The sequence below is a fragment of the Amia ocellicauda genome, chromosome 10 (assembly GCF_036373705.1).
Source record: "Amia ocellicauda isolate fAmiCal2 chromosome 10, fAmiCal2.hap1, whole genome shotgun sequence".
NCBI lineage: Eukaryota > Metazoa > Chordata > Actinopteri > Amiiformes > Amiidae > Amia > Amia ocellicauda.
The window spans coordinates 27,989,287-27,995,354 of record NC_089859.1 but is presented as its reverse complement, the minus strand read 5'-3'; the positions used below and the strand labels follow the sequence as shown (position 1 = coordinate 27,995,354).

The 6,068-nt window shown below is 35.5% G+C and overlaps 1 long non-coding RNA gene across 1 annotated transcript; it reads left to right on the top strand.

The window, feature by feature from the left end:
* Nucleotides 1-2,739: 2,739 nt before the first annotated feature.
* On the top strand, nt 2,740-5,037 carry LOC136760432 (uncharacterized). The gene is made up of 3 exons (XR_010820204.1): nt 2,740-2,880; nt 3,734-3,850; nt 4,472-5,037. It is a non-coding gene; the product is annotated as an uncharacterized LOC136760432 (long non-coding RNA).
* The last annotated feature ends 1,031 nt before the right edge of the window (nt 5,038-6,068 follow it).

Here is a 6,068-nt window from a genome sequence, read left to right as displayed (position 1 = left end):
TAAACAAAATAGCAATAAAGTAATCATAACAAATATCCTTCAATAAAGCCCTGGCAAACCCTACTAACATTGTTCAGTTTTACAGCTGTGCTACAGCCCTTTGACCTCAGGAAGGTAGGATGTGTTTGTGTGGATCCAGGTTACCTGAGGTCACAAATACAAAATAGTGCAGGTGCTGTGTAGGACAGAAAATAGAAGAATCTTTTTCACATACAAATCTGGATCCATTGTGAATGCTTTGGGTTTTGCTACAGCTCTGACTCCCTCACCACTGTCTGACCAGCAGAGGGGGGCACTGACATCTAGAGTGATTATACATGGCTTTGATAGCATTCTCCATAAAACAACCACCACAACAAGGGCATTAGAGTAATTCAGTATTATTTATGTATTTATAGTAAACATAACCAATCATTTCTTCTGAAGGTTAACCTCTTTAGTCATTCTTTTTTAAGTAAAAACTAATATCAGATTAATCCCATACAACCATAAAAACACAGCACTGAAATTATAAAGTATAAAACCATATTATTTCATAAAATTTATCACACTCCTATTTTCGGTATTGATAAAAAGTAATACCAGATTAATCCCATACAAACATACATTTCGGTATTGATAAAAAGTAATACCAGATTAATCCCATACAAACATACATTTCGGTATTGATATGGTTATCAATTATTTTGTTACTATACTGTGAATAGATAAGTAGATTACAGTACTTTGAATTCCCAGATTTCAGTGCCTAAATTCAGTATAATACTATAATCAGTATAATTAAGTTATGCTTTGAATATTCTAATTCAACATATAGGTGAAAAATAATAAGAAATACATTGGTCAAATTCTGCCTTTATGTGACAATGATCAGTGAATAGATTATTATTAAGAGTTGTCAAAAACACATTCATAGTGAAAGAACAACAACTTACATTTTAATGACATTTTAATGACAGTTTCAGTTATGAAGCTACGCAGAGCCATGACAGAATATATTGTTTTGTTGTTAATTATGGGATACAACATCTAGGCAACTCCAACCTGAGAAACTAATAATACATTTAAGTAGAAACTACGATAGTGTTTTGCACTTTGTTGTATTGTCCTGCCGTCTTGTTGTTAGTGAAATAGTCAAACAAAACATGACAATGGATAAATCTGAGCCTGATAAAAGATTGACATGAGGTACACTGACATGCAATGAACCAGGGAGCTCTGTTTTGATTAATGGTGCACATTTATTAGTTCAAGTCATTCCCAATTCACCTTATAAATAAAGAACTTCGTAGCCTTCCTCATTTAAAGTCAGTGCTCTTGTCAGAAGTCCTTTAGTCCTGAGAGTTCACTGGCTGAAGGGCAAAAGTGTGTTAAAGCCAACAATGAGATCACTATGAGGAAGTGGATTGGAAAGGAAGTCTTCCTGCGGCCTCAGTTTTGCCTTGTGTTGTGTGGGTCTTCTAGCAGGAACCACTCCCGAACTGCTCTCCTCTTTAAGAGCTCCAATTAATCAGCATCAGGAAAATCAAGTACAGTACAACAGCGCAATGCTCCATATAGAATTGTCATTCACCTGCTTAACAATTCAGTAAAAGCATGCTTAATGACATTCAGTCGCAGCCTGAATGACACAGTTACTGAAATCCCATATTTGTAATGAGCCGAGACATCCTTAACTGCCCATTTCCTTTGAGCCAACAAGATGCCTTTAGACAGTTACCCTTTTGATTAAAACAATTATGTAGTTTAAAATAACAGAAAACAAACAAAAAGGGTCGGTATGCAAAGCCAGCAGTACTAGAGATTCCTTCTCATTGTTGAAAGCATTTCTGTACATCTATACGCCTTGTGTTGTTAACGTTTGAGATATTTTTTGGTATTTTATCTCACATGACTGTGGGGATTATTGATGCCAGTTGCAGCCTCCACCCAACAGTCCCCGACAACACCCTTGCACCAGAAACAAGCTCTCAGTAAAATACTGCTCATATCAGAGACTTTTTTCTATCCTATAGTGATGGACAGATACATTTCTCTTCTACATTACAGCAATTTGTACAATACTTTTAATTTGAATGTACCTGCATACGAAGCATTATAAATTATTAAGGCATTATAAATTATCTCTTAAGCTTATTTTATAATGAACATGGATCTCATTAAACAATTCTAAATATCAGAGAGCTTGCTTGCAATTAGATTACAGTACTGTAAGATTCGTAGTTAGCTTCCAATGAGCTGCACTTCCTGTGATAATTGTTTGGCATTTTAATTAAGCCTGAGCTAAAATGATTAAATAATCATAATAACAATCTTTATCATTGTCTCAAAATATATCAATATAGCCTACGTGATAGTCGTTTATTTCCTTATCGTGATAATTGTGATTTCATTTAGTTTGGTATGTTTGGCTTTCAGTAACTACAGTTGGATAACAAATGTGATAATTGATCTTTAACTGAACATCATGTTATTCCCCTTAAACAATTGGAATCCTTAGCTTTTTATGGTTAAGTTCATTAGACAATAATAGGTTTCTGGTTACACTAATTGCTTTCCAGACTGATTCATGTTACAAAGGTTATTTAGAAGTGGGGTAATAACCAGGCAACAACAAAATAAACGAATCTTTGTAATCCATGTCATCTTGGATTATTTTACTTCAATGTTTGTAAAGATCTCAACCCCTCATACAATATCTAGGCAACAATTTAACACATGGATGAGTATATAAAGCTGAACAATACTCCACCTATTTAGCAAATAGCCCATATATTACTGACTACCAACCTGGTCCAGAAGCAGCTCTGACATCCCAAGAATCAACCATGAAAACTGTTCTAGGATTTCTTCTACTTGTCTCCTTTGGAAGCTTTGCAGGTAGATATTTTATCAACGGCAGTCTTCACAGTTCTCTGTGAGGAACGTCATATTTAGCTCAGTAAGGTGTCTGAATTAATCGCTGGGACACACAGAAACACATAGTGACACACAGAGGCCATAGAACATATAACAGAAAAATACTAATAATAATCTCACTTCGTAAACTGTAGAGAATCACATTGAAGGGCATATTTTATTAATATTTTGTCCATGTGTTATTGTGTATCTGAAATGCGATATAATCTGTTCTAGGTCCAGTACTAACTTCTTGTAAATTGTCACATATATGACAAAGATTTATGATAATTCCCTGACTTTATTTAACAAAGTTAGACATTCAGGATATATTCATATGACCCTGTTGGGTTTAATATACTGTGTTAAACACACATTCTTCTATTGAAATCACCAATTCAGCATCCTGTTCATGAAGTGAATACCAATTAGATATCCCTTGAAAATAATTGTACAATATTTTAGTAATTGCAAAAAAAATGTAATAATTAATAAAGTTACATGGACATTTAAATAACCTTGTTAATCCATTTACACTTGAAAGATAAATAATGTACTAACAGTTATTGTAAAATGGATTCCCAAACACATGACAGTAATGCCTTCATTCAATGTAATAGCTCTTCTTCTATTAATCTTAAGGACTGTTCTGAAATGCGTATGTGTCCAAACAAATGGTCAAAATGTCATCCACAGTGTTTCAGGTTGTATATTTGTAACGGAAGGTTCATATTTACATCCTATTTAAAAAGAAAGAATGAAATAAAAAGTCCAGGCTAAGAAGAAATAGATTTTGTGCTGTTTAAAATAAATGATTCTTATTTTTTATTTCCAGTGAAAGCACTAACCTGCTACAACTGTACCAGCTCTCTCAGTAATACACAGTGTAACCAGAACACCGTAAACTGCACCGCAGGACTAGACAACTGCATGACCAGTGTGACCAGCGTATGTGAGTATTACAGAGTATTATTGAGCATTGAAAGTGTGTAAATTAGATAAAAAGTGTATTGTCTACCAATAGCACAGTAATATTACTGAATTGCCTCTTGTAACAATGTATTTTCAAATAAAATAGGATATGATAATGTAATATACTATTTTCAGCCAGTTCCAGTCTTAACCACAAAAGCTTGTGAAAGGTGAGACTCTATATCTCCTTTAGAAGCATTACAAAGAGGACTAACACATTAAAGGACCAGCAAAAGCTGCAGCAGTAAAAAGACGACAATATTATATTTGAGCCTTTAAAACCTAACTTGGTATGTATTTTTGATCCTGTTAAATGTTTGTGACTCTCACTGGGATATCAAGGGTGAAAATAAGGTCATTTGGGGTTCTCCTCTTGCAATTGACCTAATAGAGAAATAAATAGGGAGAAATAGGGAGGACATTTTACGTGGAGTAATTTTGAATGGTGTATCTGTGTAACAGCAGAGGACCACAGATTTCTCTGAAGTCATGTATTACTGATATTTTATGTGGATTATTTTCCTACTTTTCTGTATAACTGTTTACAGTTAAGGTGCTGCCCGATTTCAACAGTGTTACTGCTTCTCTGTCTTCTTCACAGTGGGGATTCAATCAATCTCAAAGACCTGTAGTACGAATGCTGTTTGTTCTGCTGCGGCTGCTACTAACATCAACCTTGTGGTCGGTGGCAATCAGGTCACATGCTGCAGCACAAGCCTGTGTAATGTTAACAGCTCCACGGTGGAAAGACTCAACCTCCTGCTGCTGGTCTTCCCCTCAGCTTTACTTGCACTGTTCACCTTGGGAAAAGCATAACAACACTTTCAAAGAATGCTTTTCTGACGAGATGGTCTACATTTGTGGTTTGTCAATTGATTTATTGTTTGTTATAGTTTTCTTAGGGTTACAGTTAGGGTAAACCATTTAAAACATATGTTGAAGAAAATATTTCTGCTGTTAAGTGATAGTTATTACATGTGTTAACTGGCAATATATACGTCTTATAGACATGTAATAAAGTTTAATATATGTTGCTATTATTTTTAGTAGACACCATTCATAAATAAACAATAATACAATGTTTTCTATCTGATTACTAACAATGATTTTATGTCTATTCATACCCTTGTTGTTAACATGTAATAAATACAAATCTGTTTCAGAATATTTACTGCATTTGCCTTCTAGGAAATACAGCATGTACTATTTTGTTAATTCCAGCATTGATTTGTGACAATGCCAATGTCACAGAAAGGGTCCTTTCATACCACATTCCTCAAGCAATTTACTCTTATCACCCTTGTTAAAGGGGCTACCCTCTCTTTTGCACTATTTACACTTTTGCCACTATTGCACATGCCTAAGAAAACAGTAACCATTACTCTACACCTGGCCCAAACTTTATCACGGTTTTTCACTCCAGCCCAGAATTGAACATTACTGTACTACAGAACCTGAGTCTAAACCCAGATCCTAATCAGATCAGGTTAGGGATAGGTATCCAAACAAGACGCATGCCCATGAAACTTCTGACTGTTTCAGTATTACCTGATGCTGCTATATAGGACAGGCATTTCCCAGCCATTTTAACAAAGCTACCAGAACCACACTGATCCACATCCATGGCAAGCTCTGTCCGTCTGCCTCACAGGAATGTAAAATCTCAGAGATTAGACTGCAAAATCAAATAACAAGAATTTTAAAATGAAGTGCTATGAACAGGAAAGGAAAAAAACATATTTGAGTATAATACAGTGGACATTTTTAGACTTGAGACACATATCCTGACAATGATATCCCAAAGACCAAGATTTCATGTGCTGTACTGTAATATTGAAATCCAGCTTCCAATTAGACTTTTTCAGTGTATTTAATAGAAAACCTTTCTCTTAATGTTTTCTCTATTTACCCTTATTATTCCTCCAATGTGATGCATGATTGAGGCCGGCTGCTCTACAAGTGCATCTAGGAGCGAGGCCGTATAACTACTTGCACAATATATGGCGGGCCATAAAGCAAGTTGTGTGCCTTCCGCTCATTAACGTGGCAGTGAACCCCTGATCACACACAGCTGGCTAGTCATCGAGTAGCCACAGCTGGACATAACAGTATACACAGCGTGGCAGCAGGAAAATTCATGCTGCCTCCGCGCAGCACAGGAAAAACATGTTCACTGAACGGTACAGAGCATCCAGCTC